The sequence below is a fragment of the Lucilia sericata genome, unplaced genomic scaffold (assembly GCF_015586225.1).
Source record: "Lucilia sericata isolate MDLA Ls3-8-SP2 unplaced genomic scaffold, ASM1558622v1 Contig000448F_arrow, whole genome shotgun sequence".
Lineage (NCBI taxonomy): Eukaryota > Metazoa > Arthropoda > Insecta > Diptera > Calliphoridae > Lucilia > Lucilia sericata.
Window position 1 is genome coordinate 59235 of NW_023994463.1, and position 15978 is coordinate 75212.

The window sequence follows — 15978 nt, forward strand, 5'->3', positions numbered from 1 at the left end:
GAACTCAGTTATTCTTTATGGAGCACCAATTTGGGAATGCGCAATATCTGAAGCATCTAGAAAAAACATTTCTGCAATACATAGAAGAAGCTGCCTAAGAGTATGTAGTGGTTACAGAACAATTTCTGCAGAAGCAGCAAATGTAGTAGCGGGCATAATACCTGTGGACTTAGCAGCCAAAGAACTATCGGCTGTCTACGAAGAGAAATCTAGAAACCCACATATCCCAAAGGTGGAAATAAGCCGGATAGAAAGGGAGAAAACTATGAGGGAATGGCAGAGGAGATGGGAAAGTACAAGTAAGGGCCGATGGACCTTTCAACTAATCCCAGACATCAATATATGGATAAATAGACGCCATGGTGAGCTGAACTACCATTTGACGCAATTCCTTACAGGACATGGTATCTATAGGAGCTATTTATACCGGTTTGGCCATGACAACTCACCAAGATGCCCGAAATGCCCAGATCTAGATGAAACAGTAGAACATGTCGTTTTTAATTGCCCACAATTCTCTGGACTACGAAGCAGGTTGGAATCGTGCATTGGTGAACAAATAAGGACAGACAATATAATAGAAGCAATTCTAAAATCAGAACATAACTGGTCATTGGTGAACATGTACATAACTTCAATAAATATAGCTCTGCGAGATGCAGAGATTATTCGCAAGGCCCAGAACGTGGCCTAGGAGACGAACTCTGAGAGTTAAGGAAGTTCAGCGTCAAAGCTGACCACCCCGCGAAGTAGTACCTGGTGGCAGTTCCGCGGAGTGTGGTGTTGACGATGGAGGTGGTTTTAGTCGGTAGGAATCCGACATACCCTTTATGGGACCTATGTAAGGTTTCCTCCTCCACTATACAAAAAAAAAAAAAAAAAAAAAAAAAAAAGTCTAGTCTATAGTCTAGTCTATAGTCTATTCTATAGTCTAGTCTATAGTCTAGTCTATAGTCTAGTCTATAGTCTAGTCTATAGTCTAGTCTATAGTCTAGTCTATAGTCTAGTCTATAGTCTAGTCTATAGTCTAGTTAGTCTAGTCTAGTCTATAGTCTAGTCTATAGTCTAGTCTATAGTCTAGTCTATAGTCTAGTCTATAGTCTAGTATATAGTCTATATAGTCTATAGTCTAGTCTATAGTCTAGTCTATAGTCTAGTCTATAGTCTAGTCTATAGTCTAGTCTATAGTCTAGTCTATAGTCTAGTCTATAGTCTAGTCTATAGTCTAGTCTATAGTCTAGTCTATAGTCTAGTCATAGTCTAGTCTATAGTCTAGTCTATAGTCTAGTCTATAGTCTAGTCTATAGTCTAGTCTATAGTCTAGTCTATAGTCTAGTCTATAGTCTAGTCTATAGTCTAGTCTATAGTCTAGTCTATAGTCTAGTCTATAGTCTAGTCTATAGTCTAGTCTATAGTCTAGTCTATAGTCTAGTCTATAGTCTAGTCTATAGTCTAGTCTATAGTCTAGTCTATAGTCTAGTCTATAGTCTAGTCTATAGTCTAGTCTAGTCTATAGTCTAGTCTATAGTCTAGTCTATAGTCTAGTCTATAGTCTAGTCTATAGTCTAGTCTATAGTCTAGTCTATAGTCTAGTCTATAGTCTAGTCTATAGTCTAGTCTATAGTCTAGTCTATAGTCTAGTCTATAGTCTAGTCTATAGTCTAGTCTATAGTCTAGTCTATAGTCTAGTCTATAGTCTAGTCTATAGTCTAGTCTATAGTCTAGTCTATAGTCTAGTCTATAGTCTAGTCTATAGTCTAGTCTATAGTCTAGTCTATAGTCTAGTCTATAGTCTAGTCTAGTCTAGTCTATAGTCTAGTCTATAGTCTAGTCTATAGTCTAGTCTATAGTCTAGTCTATAGTCTAGTCTAGTCTAGTCTATAGTCTAGTCTATAGTCTAGTCTATAGTCTAGTCTATAGTCTAGTCTATAGTCTAGTCTATAGTCTAGTCTAGTCTAGTCTATAGTCTAGTCTATAGTCTAGTCTATAGTCTAGTCTATAGTCTAGTCTATAGTCTAGTCTATAGTCTAGTCTATAGTCTAGTCTATAGTCTAGTCTATAGTCTAGTCTATAGTCTAGTCTATAGTCTAGTCTATAGTCTAGTCTATAGTCTAGTCTATAGTCTAGTCTATAGTCTAGTCTATAGTCTAGTCTATAGTCTAGTCTATAGTCTAGTCTATAGTCTAGTCTATAGTCTAGTCTATAGTCTAGTCTATAGTCTAGTCTATAGTCTAGTCTATAGTCTAGTCTATAGTCTAGTCTATAGTCTAGTCTATAGTCTAGTCTATAGTCTAGTCTATAGTCTAGTCTATAGTCTAGTCTATAGTCTAGTCTATAGTCTAGTCTATAGTCTAGTCTATAGTCTAAGTCTATAGTCTAGTCTATAGTCTAGTCTATAGTCTAGTCTAGTCTAGTCTAGTCTATAGTCTAGTCTATAGTCTAGTCTATAGTCTAGTCTATAGTCTAGTCTATAGTCTAGTCTATAGTCTAGTCTATAGTCTAGTCTATAGTCTAGTCTATAGTCTAGTCTATAGTCTAGTCTATAGTCTAGTCTATAGGCTAGTCTATAGAGTATTCTATAGTCTAGTAAATAAGTTGTCTTTAGTCTAGAGTCAAGTCTATGTTATGATATATATTCTAGTTTTTAGTTTGGTCCTTTGTCTAGCTTATAGTCTAGTCTATGGTCCAGTCTATAGCCTTATGTAAAGTCTAGTCTATTATCTGGACTACTTTCTTTTTTTCACTACTTTCTCAATTGTAGCTCTAGAAAAATCTTTTTAGCGGGACTAAAGTCTATCTATGATGGCAAATTGATTATGGATATTCAACATTCTTTAGCTTTATTAAATTTAAAAAATAAAATACTAGAGATGTTCCGGTCTATAACAAATTTTTCTTAAAATAGGTTTATCCCTTTACTCAATTACAATCAGATTTCATGTTCTTTATGGACACCGACTAAATTGACGTCAAATGTTTTTCCTGCATATAAGTTATTCCTAAAAAATTACACTAATACTTTTTAATACTGAAGATCAAAACTGTTAAGAGTCGGTTGAGTTTTCCCGATTATTAATACATCAATTCTTCTCTTCTGAAACATCGGTTCCAAATATTAATCAATTTTTGGTATTTGCTTATATATTTGCTACTGATTGCTTATCTGCTGCAAATAAATATGTATGTGTAATACGTTCATAGTAATGCACGTAAACACACGCTGTACATATTGAAAAGCGAATTATTTGATTTCATTTAAAAAAATATTTTATTTTATTTTTGCAATATTTGTTGCTATGGCTATTGCAATCGTAACATAAATAAAAAATAAATAAAAATATTTGCATTTTTTTCTTTAATTCAATTTAAATAAAAATTGCCCCTGTTATTTTGCCTTTCTAAATAAATAAATGAAATAACGTAATTTTTATTTATTGACCGTATGCAGAAAAACAAATCAATGTCTATTCTCGTTTTACGAAAACAATTCACTTTTGTATCACACTTCAGTCCACACTATGCGCAACAATTAATGCCAAACACGTTTAAAAATTGTGTTAAATAACAAAATAAAATTCCATAAAAAATAAGCAATTGTAATGAAGAGCATAAAATAAAGCTGAAAAATAAAATATTAAATAAACAATACTATTTAACCATAACATAGCAGGTCTATTTAAAGTTACAATTGTTTGTTACAATTTCCCGTAAATTCTTCTTTTTTTCTTTTGTTCCTCAAGTTATCGATTAAAATAGCATTAAAGAGAAGCCATTGGAAAACATTTGTAATCAATTCTTTATTAGCTTTTATTCATACAAAAAGAAACAAAAGTAAAATAAAGTTCATGTGCTGCTACACTGACATATCCTTTCTGAACCTTTAAACAATGTTTGTGCATATCCTCTTTATAATGGCTTTTATGTTTGTTTGGTTTTTTTTTCGTGGAGTTTCACTTAAAAATACATGAGTAGTTTCAACTATCCACCAACACCACCTTAACATTCTACAAATATTGTTCTTTACGTTCAATGGCCATAAATGTTCGAACAGAAATTCTTCATATCAGTGCATGCATCCATATTTGCATGCATGTTTCCCTTTAAATATGCCTAAGTTTATGCAACAGAAAAAGTTTTCCGTGTTTTTTTTTATAGTGATCTTTTCATTTGGGTTGGGATACCAGCATAACTGTTATAAATACTTTTGTTAGTACCCAGCAAAAGATTTTTAAAGACTTGTACTTAACAACTTACGTTTCAATGACGACAAAATAACAACCCAACAAAAACTTACATTGGAAAGTGAGTCATTATATTAACAAGGTGATCTCTCACTTACAAATAGGGAGTTAGATAAGTAGTTCCCTGTAAAAAGGGAACTAGTTTTGTTTCTGAAAAAAATCTCTACGATGATACGTCCACTGCTCACATTGTTCGATTCTTAGTTTAAGCTTTTTAACTTATTACCATTACTACTATTGTTAAACGATTTATGGGCTATTAACTGATTTTCTGTAGGAAGGCTAATATGGGAGATAGGGCAAATTATGAATCAATCCTCAATAAATTTTGCTTCTTATAAAACTTGTTTATGTCGATTTTAATTGTACGAGTCTTATTTAAAGGGGAATCTTACTTAAGGGCTAGGTCCGATGTGAAATGGTGGAAGGATATTTTTCATTTTCAATACCAAACAAACCTTATATATAATATTTGTTATAAAATACGATCCTGGTATGGGCCATATCGCGATTTTAACTTACAAACAGACTCAAAAAACAACATCACAATTTAAAAAAAAAATTCAGCATAGGCAGTTTTGGATAAAGATTTTTATAATTTTCCACTATAGTCCACACCACCATAATGGGTGTTTATGCTGATGTTTGTAACGCATTAAAATATTAGTACTATACCCATCTTAAAGTATACCGATTGACTCGAAATCACTTTCTGAGTCGATTTAACGATGTCCGTGCGTCTGACCGTAGTTTGCCATAAGATGGCAAACTATGTGTTATAGCAGCCTTGCCGAATTTCGAAATGACAGGGCCCCATTTCACACTAGTCAAAATACAAAATCGCCTTTATAAAATTATTTAAATTATATTTTGTTAGTTAGTAGTAGTTAGTTAGTTAGTTAGTTAGTTAGTGTTAGTTAGTTAGTTAGTATTAGTTAGTTTGTTAGTTAGTTAGTTAGTTAGTTAGTTAGTTAGTTTAGTTAGTAGTTCGTTAGTTAGTTCGTTTAGTTCGTTATTCGTTCGTTAGTTCGTTCGTTCGTTTCGTTAGTTCGTTCGTTCGTTCGTTCTTCGTTCGTTCGTTCGTTCGTTCGTTCGTTCGTTCGTTCGTTCTTCGTTTTCGTTTCGTTCGTTCGTTAGTTCGTTATTTCGTTTCGTTCGTTCGTTATTCGTTCGTTTCGTTCGTTTCGTTCGTTCGTTAGTTCGGTGTTTCGTTAGTTTCGTTTTTTTCGTTCGTTACGTTCGTCGTTCTTCGTTCGTTGTTCGTCGTTCGTTCGTTTCTTTCGTTCGTTAGTTCGTTCGTTCGTTCGTTCGTTCGTTCGTTCGTTAGTTCGTTCGTTCTTCGTTCGTTCGTTGTTCGTTCGTTCGTTTTTGTTGTTCTTTCGTTCGTTCGTTCGTTCGTTCGTTAGTTCGTTGTCGTTCGTTCGTTGTTCGTTAGTTCGTTCGTTCGTTCGTTCGTTCGTTCGTTCGTTCGTTCGTTCGTTCGTTCGTTCGTTCGTTCGTTCGTTCGTTCGTATCGTTCGTTCGTTCGTTCGTTCGTTCGTTCGTTCGTTCGTTCGTTAGTTCGTTCGTTCGTTCGTTCGTTCGTTCTTTCGTTCGTTCGTTCGTTCGTTCGTTCGTTCGTTCGTTCGTTACGTTCGTTCCGTTCGTTCGTTTCGTTCGTTCGTTCGTTCGTTCGTTCGTTAGTTCGTATCGTTCGTTCGTTCGTTCGTTCGTTCGTTTCGTTAGTTCTTCGTTCGTTCGTATCGTTCGTTCGTTCGTTCGTTCGTTCGTCGTTTCGTCGTTCGTTCGTTCGTTCGTTCGTTCGTTCGTTCGTTCGTTCGTTCGTTCGTTCGTTCGTTCGTTCGTTCGTTCGTTCGTTCGTTCGTTTCGTTCTTTCGTTCGTTCTTCGTTCGTTCGTTCGTTCGTTCGTTCGTTCGTTTCGTTCGTTCTTTCGTTCGTTTCGTTCGTTCGTTCGTTCGTTCGTTCGTTGTTCGTTTCGTTCGTTCGTTCGTTCGTTCGTTCGTTCTTCGTTCGTTCGTTCGTTTCGTTCGTTCGTTCGTTCGTTCGTTCGTTCGTTCGTTCGTTCGTTCGTTCGTTCGTTCGTTCGTTAGTTCGTTCGTTTAGTTCGTTTCGTTCGTTCTTCGTTCGTTCGTTCGTTGTTCGTTCGTTCGTTCGTTCGTTCGTTCGTTCGTTCGTTCTTCGTTCGTTCGTTCGTTTCGTTCTTCGTTCGTTCGTTTTCGTTTCGTTCGTCGTTCGTTCGTTCGTTCGTTTCGTTGTTCGTTCGTTTCGTTTCGTTCGTTCGTTCGTTCTTCGTTCGTTCGTTCGTTCGTTCGTTCGTTCGTTCGTTCGTTCGTTCGTTCGTTCGTTCGTTCGTTCGTTCGTTCGTTCGTTCGTTCGTTCGTTCGTTCGTTGTTCGTTCGTTGTCTTTCGTTCGTTCGTTTCTTTCGTTCGTTCGTTCGTTCTTCGTTCGTTCGTTCGTTCTTTCGTTCGTTCGTTCGTTCGTTCGTTCGTTCGTTAGTTCGTTCGTTTCGTTTCGTTCGTTCGTTCGTTCGTTCGTTCGTTCGTTCGTTCGTTCGTTCGTTCTTCGTTCGTTCGTTCGTTCGTTTCGTTGTTCGTTCGTTCGTTCGTTCGTCGTTCGTTTCGTTCGTTTTTCTCGTTCGTTCGTTCGTTCGTTCGTTCGTTCGTCTCGTTCGTTCGTTTCGTTCGTTCGTTCGTTCGTTCGTTCGTTTCTTTCGTTCGTTTCGTTCGTTCGTTCGTTTCGTTCGTTCGTTCGTTCGTTCGTTCGTTCGTTCGTTCGTTCGTTCGTTCGTTTCGTTCGTTCGTTCGTTCGTTCGTTCGTTCGTTCGTTCGTTCGTTTCGTTCGTTCGTTCGTTCGTTCGTTCGTTCGTTCTGTTCGTTCGTTTTCGTTCGTTCTCGTTCGTTCGTTCGTTCGTTCGTTCGTTCGTTCGTTCTTCGTAGTTCGTTCGTTCGTTCGTTCGTTCGTTCGTTCGTTTCGTTCGTTCGTTCGTTCTTTCGTTCGTTCGTTCGTTTCGTTCGTTCGTTAGTTCGTTCGTTCGTTCGTTCGTTCGTTTGTTCGTTCGTTCGTTCGTTCGTTCGTTCGTTTCGTTCGTTCGTTCTTTCCGCCCTCCCCCCCCGTTTCTCCTCCCTTTCCCTTCTTTCCCCTCCACTGCCTTGCCTCTGTTCCTACCCCGGTCTGTTCAAATATTTGTGTTTTTTGCCACTGCCATCTGTAAACCGGCACTCTGCCTTCTAATGCAGAATAAACAATATTTTTTAACGAAATTGTAACATGGATTTAAGTTTGGTAACAGCGCCATTTAAGAGGCCAACTTTTATTACTTACTGTAGAGCATAACTACAAGAATATAAATCCTATTACCTTTTTATATTTTTTCTGCAACAATTTAGATATTTTTTTTGTGCAAACTGACACGGAAATTAAGAACTTTGCGTGTGTGAACACATACACAAAGCGAAAAAATAACATTACATACATATGTATGTACATGTAAAATATGAGAACATTGTGTTAGATGAAATAATAATTTAACTTGCAAAAACTGTTTCTTTTTTTGTAATATTTTTGATTTTTTACATACATATTTGAAGGAAATGAAGGTTTTGTTACAACAGCTCTAAACTTTTATATATTTGAGACAAATTTTCATAGCTCTTCAAAAGATTATATTTCTAATTCCTTCCAGAAAATTTGAACTAAACTATTTTTATTTATTTAAATTTTAAAAAATTTCAAGTTTTTAAAAAAGTATGTATGTACTAATGTATTTTGAAAACATTTATTCCATTTTAAATAAAGTTAATTTCGTAAAACTTAAAATAACATTTCCTGTTTAGTTATTTCTCTGCATGTTTAATTTTGAAATATTTCGTTTAAAATTAACAAAAATAAAACTAGGAAATAAAACGTGTGTGCGAAGCATTTAAAATTCAAGAAGTAAAAAAAATACCACAAATTAACATTCTATGGTTGGGATAAGAAATCCGTGAGAAATAGGGGGCCGCGTTTAGTATATGCACTAAAATCTTAAAAATTTTATGTTTTTATGTTTTAGTATCAAAATTGGTGAAAATACACTTGGAAATTCTCAATTTATATTTAGGAAATTCCGAAGGCCCGCTTATAAGCCGCCTCCGTTAGTAAAATGTGAACTAAATGTATGATTTAGTTTTATCACACTGTATTTTATTTTGTACACAGACCGAAGAGTAAAATATATATATAATTTATATTTTATAACTGACCATAATCACTGAATTTGCAATTGTTACCGAAAATAAATGAAATAAAATGATTTCACATAATCTGCGATACCATTCATCGTAAATTGTAATGTAATGTTTTATAAATGCGATTGTCCAAATACATTCATTCATTTACTAAACTCATACGTAACAATGTGTAAATATCTTTCAGATGTCACGATGAAGACACGGGGATCCAAGCGTATGTTTTTAATATAGCAGCAGACTAGTTAAAATACATACGTGTGTTAACGACTTGCCGGCATATAAAATAATATAACTTTTATTTTAATGTGAGAAAAAAGTGTGGAAGTCGATAGTGGCAGAATTGCAGATATAAGAAACAATTGCTGTGACAGGTTTTCTTTACAGTTGGCCCTTTTATAATGTGAACCAAATGATTACAAAAGCTTAGTTATTAGCTTTAATGAAGCTGCAAACTATAGCTTTCTGTTAACTAAAGGTCCGTGGTTATGCATTCTATAATGCATTCCTGGCCTTATGTTGTTTAAGTTTGTTTTGTTACTTCCCTTAGTCCACAGATTATATTAAAGAAATTTCCCAAATATCTGTTTTTTTATTGACCAAATTCCAATCCCAAGATTATTGGCCTTATTGAAGGATTTCGTTTTCGATATTAATTTAACTTTAGGACTAGGTTCTATAAATCGAATTCTTGTAGAAGTTGACAATGTGGATTCTAAAGTGTGACGAAGTTATCAGTTCTTTTAGAGCCAAATGTAACAGGAAATCTTGAGGTGTACACAGAGGGAAAAGGAAATATACACGCTTGGTACCAAATTGAAACCAAAGAGTTTATAATTTTTCAATAACATCCGTTGTCATAGTATACACATACGTACGACAACACTATGTAATGTTGACAATGTAATGTTGACACAATAATTTGTTCAAGAATGTGAGTGTGTGTGTTTACGTATTTACGAGTAGTAAACGTATCAAAGTTAAATGTTAAGTTTATTGGCTTAAGTAGGCGACGTGTTGACAAACAATCCGTTGCCAATAGAGAGCTTACCACGTTTGTTAACATTTAGACAACGATTGTGTATAAAATTTAGATTTCGACAACGAATTGTTGCAATGTTGTCAACATTACAACATGTATATACTTTGACAACGGATGGTATTGAAAAATTATAAACAGTTTGGTGTCAATTTGGTATCAAGTGTGTATATTTCTTTTTCCCTCTGTGTAGTGTCTTCTGTTGGTACTCCTTCTGATTGTCGTTTGTTATACGGACTTTGTCATTACTGGGGACAGGATGTGATTACTTATTCGTTACATTTTTAGTAGTAAAATACTTAACTAAAACTTTAAAACAAACTTTATAGAAAATTATGTATAAACACTTTGTTCTTAGCACAATGATATTTGCTTCCAATGAAGAACTTTGCCGGTATTATACTTACATTCATTATGATCATTTTTTAATAAAAATCTACTAAAATATTAAAACCAGAACATTTTTAAAAGGGATCGACTGTAGATAACTGTTGATACTATTTACATTTACAGTCATGTTCAATAATATATGAATTTTATCTCGAAAGAATGCATTAGTCTCTAATACGTTCCTTGAGAAAAAAAATAAAATAATGTAATCCCAATATAAAATAAAGTTAAACTGAATATGCGATTTTTCTTTCTGTGAATCCCTATTAGATGTATTTAAAAAAAAACCCGATCGTTAAAATGAACTCTAACGACTTATAGCTATTATTTTCCGCAAAACTGTTTGGTTTAGTGTATTGTTATCATACGAATGTGTAAAGAATAACAATAATTTGTTCAAGAATGTGAGTGTGTGTGTTTACGTATTTACGAGTAGTAAACGTATCAAAGTTAAATGTTAAGTTTATTGGCTTAAGTATGCGACGTGTTATGAATTGAAAATGAAAATATATAAAAAGTGTTATATTGACAAATACATACATACGCATGCACTCACTCACTAACTCTCCCAACCACCCACTTGCTTAGTTTTTACTAGACTTCAACTATAACTAGCATGTGTTCGAGCAACATAACAATAACAACAATGAAACATATGGATGTATGCCATACAATTTATATTAGAGAGAACATTATTATTATTACTCGTTGTATTGTTATTGAAATCTAGTATGTGTATGAAAAGAGGAAAAACAACAACATTAAATATAATTGTTAGACTATTTTCACACTCATGCATATATATGTACATATGTACAAATATGCAGCGTTACTCTCAAGCCCGTGTAAGAAATGTTGGTTTATTGTTGTGTTTACGTGTGATTGTTAGTAAAATAATATAATTCATACGACTTGGTACTATCTCTCAGTGTTGCTAATTTTAAGTTTTTCCCCCCAAATCTGATGATTAGTCCATAGTCTAGTCTATAGTCTATAGTATAGTCTATAGTCTAGTCTAGTCTATAGTGTAGTCTAGTCTAGTCTATAGTCTAGTCTATAGTCTAGTCTATAGTCTAGTCTATAGTCTAGTCTATAGTCTAGTCTATAGTCTAGTCTATAGTCTAGTCTATAGTCTAGTCTATAGTCTAGTCTAGTCTAGTCTAGTCGTCTATAGTCTAGTCTATAGTCTAGTCTATAGTCTAGTCTATAGTCTAGTCTATAGTCTAGTCTATAGTCTAGTCTATAGTCTAGTCTATAGTCTAGTCTATAGTCTAGTCTATAGTCTAGTCTATAGTCTAGTCTATAGTCTAGTCTATAGTCTAGTCTATAGTCTAGTCTATAGTCTAGTCTATAGTCTAGTCTATAGTCTAGTCTATAGTCTAGTCTATAGTCTAGTCTATAGTCTAGTCTATAGTCTAGTCTATAGTCTAGTCTATAGTCTAGTCTATAGTCTAGTCTATAGTCTAGTCTATAGTCTAGTCTATAGTCTAGTCTATAGTCTAGTCTATAGTCTAGTCTATAGTCTAGTCTATAGTCTAGTCTATAGTCTAGTCTATAGTCTAGTCTATAGTCTAGTCTATAGTCTAGTCTATAGTCTAGTCTATAGTCTAGTCTATAGTCTAGTCTATAGTTTAGTCTATAGTCTAGTCTATAGTCTAGTCTATAGTCTAGTCTATAGTCTAGTCTATAGTCTAGTTTATAGTCTAGTCTAGTCTAGTCTATAGTCTAGTCTATAGTCTAGTCTATAGTCTAGTCTAATAGTCTAGTCTATAGTCTAGTCTATAGTCTAGTCTATAGTCTAGTCTATAGTCTAGTCTATAGTCTAGTCTATAGTCTAGTCTATAGTCTAGTCTATAGTCTAGTCTATAGTCTAGTCTATAGTCTAGTCTATAGTCTAGTCTATAGTCTAGTCTATAGTCTAGTCTATATTCTAGTCTAGTCTATAGTCTAGTCTATAGTCTAGTCTATAGTCTAGTCTATAGTCTAGTCTATAGTCTAGTCTATAGTCTAGTCTATAGTCTAGTCTATAGTCTAGTCTATAGTCTAGTCTATAGTCTAGTCTAGTCTAGTCTATAGTCTAGTCTATAGTCTAGTCTATAGTCTAGTCTATAGTCTAGTCTATAGTCTAGTCTATAGTCTAGTCTATAGTCTAGTCTATAGTCTAGTCTATAGTCTAGTCATAGTCTAGTCTATAGTCTAGTCTATAGTCTAGTCTATAGTCTAGTCTATAGTCTAGTCTATAGTCTAGTCTATAGTCTAGTCTATAGTCTAGTCTAGTCTATAGTCTAGTCTATAGTCTAGTCTATAGTCTAGTCTATAGTCTAGTCTATAGTCTAGTCTATAGTCTAGTCTATAGTCTAGTCTATAGTCTAGTCTATAGTCTAGTCTATAGTCTAGTCTATAGTCTAGTCTATAGTCTAGTCTATAGTCTAGTCTATAGTCTAGTCTATAGTCTAGTCTATAGTCTAGTCTATAGTCTAGTCTATAGTCTAGTCTATAGTCTAGTCTATAGTCTAGTCTATAGTCTATCTATCTAGTCTATAGTCTAGTCTATAGTCTAGTCTATAGTCTAGTCTATAGTCTAGTCTATAGTTTAGTCTATAGTCTAGTCATAGTCTAGTCTATAGTCTAGTCTATAGTCTAGTCTATAGTCTAGTTTAGTCTAGTCTATAGTCTAGCCTATAGTCTAGTCTATAGTCTAGTCTATAGTCTAGTCTATAGTCTAGTCTATAGTCTAGTCTATAGTCTAGTCTATAGTCTGGTCTATAGTCTAGTCTATAGTCTAGTCTATAGTCTAGTCTATAGTCTAGTCTATAGTCTAGTCAATAGTCTAGTCTATAGTCTAGTCTATAGTCTAGTCTATAGTCTAGTCTATAGTCTAGTCTATAGTCTAGTCTATAGTCTAGTCTATAGTCTAGTCTATAGTCTAGCCTATAGTCTAGTCTATAGTCTAGTCTATAGTCTAGTCTATAGTCTAGTCTATAGTCTAGTCTATAGTCTAGCCTATAGTCTAGTCTAGTCTAGTCTATAGTCTAGTCTATAGTCTAGTCTATAGTCTAGTCTATAGTCTAGTCTATAGTCTAGTCTATAATCTAGTCTATAGTCTAGTCTATAGTCTAGTCTATAGTCTAGTCTATAGTCTAGTCTATAGTCTAGTCTATAGTCTAGTCTATAGTCTAGTCTATAGTCTAGTCTATAGTCTAGTCTATAGTCTAGTCTATAGTCTAGTCTATAGTCTAGTCTATAGTCTAGTCTATAGTCTAGTCTATAGTCTAGTCTATAGTCTACTCTATAGTCTACTCTATAGACTAGTCTATAGTCTAGTCTATAGTCAAGTCTATAGTCAAGTCTATAGTCAAGTCTATAGTTTAGTCTATAGTCAAGTCTGTAGTCTAGTCTATAGTCAAGTCTATAGTATAATCTATAGTTTAGTCTTTAATCAAGTCTGTAGTCTAATCTATAGTTTAGTCTATAGTTTTTGTGATAAAATATTGGCAACAATGCTCTCATACATTTCATCGTTTGCCGAAAGATTTTAACTCATTTACTTTTGTTGTTGTTGTTTTTTATTCGTTGAAAAAGGTACGTGTTACAAAATATTTGTTGCTACTTAATTATTTATTTAGTTTATCATTTAAGTCTCTATTTTATTTTTTTTTTTCAAAGGAATAAACAAAGTTTAAGGCACGTGCGCTTTTATGAATGTGTGTTTATTGTTGAAAAGTGAAATGTAATGAAAATCATAAATTATTTAATAATAATTTGAATATTAATTTTAATTGTTATTATTATTGTTATGAAAATTATATATTCTTCGGATGTACAAAACATTTATGTAACTGTTTAGAGGATAGAGTGGTTCGATAAAGAGGTGTTAGTTTCAAACTTTTGGGGTTAATTGTATTAAGGATAAATGTTCAATATAAAGGTTAGTTTTCGTTGAATTTCGAAGATTAAGTATCGAATATGAGGTGTCAGAATAATTTGTTCCACGTTGTCTGATTTAGTTCAAACTATTTTTTTTTTCAAATTGACAGATTGTAACCTTTTAACAACTCAAATATTTTAGGTCAAAAGAGAATATGGACGTTACTTTAATCTTCCTGAACATTTTAAATAACACTTTTTATAAGAAACCCCTATATTATAAGTGACTAAGTGATAATATATAATTGTGTCTCTGTGTTTTTAGGTAAATTTAAATACAGTCAACTTTAGTACCCAATTATGACTCGCACCGTAACTACAAAAAAAAAAAAAACCTGACCATAGAAGAAATAGGGTCTGTTTATGTGACCAGTTTGTAGAAAGAAATTACTCTACTCGAATACATATAATTTAATGTTGCAATTTTTCAGCAGTACTTAACCACAGACATACATATTTGTTGCCACAAACCAAATAAAAATAGTATCTGTATGTTGGTGTTTTTGTTTATATGGGAAAAAATAATTTAATTTATTTGTACTGTGAACTTTATAACACGACTTTTTAATTTAATTGCATTCGCATACAGATTACCAAAAATCCAAAATTAGTATTTTATATGCAGACATACATATGTATATGTACATACATACATACTTCGTACAGTGAATCTTTCAATTCACTCAATTTGCATAAAAGGGAAACAAAACAGTAGTCAGTCAGTCAGTCCATTGTTGTTTTAATGCTCCTCATATGGAGCAAATTGTATAATTTAAAAATGATTATATAATAAGCTGTAGATAGTCGATGTATGTTTGTTTATTTTTACATATGTATTTGTTAACGTAATCTCATTTGTACGAGTATGAAACTCAATTAATTTAATTTTTCCTGAAATTTGATTTAATTTGAAAACACAAATATTTTAATAAGCAGATAAATTGATGAATTGCATTAAAATATATATTTGCGTTTAAATTAAAAATAATTCAAAAATATTTGCAAATTATAAATAAATATTTACATATATGTTTTCTGGAATATTTGTTAAAGTCAATAAAAAGATATAGGATCAACAGTTATATAAGTATGTATTTGACTTTATCCGTTGTTTTGTACCTCAAAACCCCCAAAAATATAAAGTTCTAGTACCACGACTTTTCGGCTTTTAAGGTCTTTTTGAATAGCAGATGTACGGATGAATAACTGATATGTTCTAAATGTTTTTCTGTTTAACCGATTTGAGCAAGTTTTAGTAAAAAAATTATGGACAAAAGATAGGTCTGGATAGTTCCAACGAGTAACTGTATATAGGAACCACTATTATATACATATATATAAATATATACATATATTTTTATACACAACTCTATATAGGTTCCACTTATATTCTAAAAGTCTTTTAAAAACATTTCAGAACATACACAGAAAAAAAAATAATTGTGTAATCCGTACCCAAATCAATCCGAAATGGTGTCAGAAGTAAATTTTTCCTTAAACCAAGCTTTTTATGGGTCAAAGTGATCTTTATTTGATTTCATCTCAAATGCATACTTGATTCGAGATCAAAATAAGATGGATTTAAGAATGTAAAGTTTTAAATTAATCATAAAATGGGCTTGATTTGAGCTCGATTCGTACTTGATTTTAGAATACAAAACATTTTGATTTACATATTCAATGCCGATGTATTTTAAGAATATGTATTATTAGGAAATATTGCTGTAACCTAGTTCATCTATTTTAGAAACAACAATTTTTGATAAATATAGGGAATTTGTTTAGGAAACTTCAACGATCCATGTTCTCACCTCTGAGAAATACAGGTTTATGCAAAATTTCAACTTATAGGGTTTAACTTCGTTTTGATTCTATCGCATTTTGGTTGTTTTTGAATATCGCATAGACCGCCCGTTTAGGCATTTTTAATTCCAAATACGTTTTTTGTTTCTGTGTCTCTTTCACCAACAATTTTTAATCGGCAGGGAATTTTTTAAGAAACTTCAGCGCCCTAGGTTCACACTTCAAAAAAATACATGTTTATGCTAAATTTCTCCGCCTCCGGTAGGTAAGTGGTTAATGTTCTAGTCTGGTAGACCGGCGGTGATAGGTTCGATTCCCACCTGAGGCACTGTTTAAGAAGCGCACAACAGA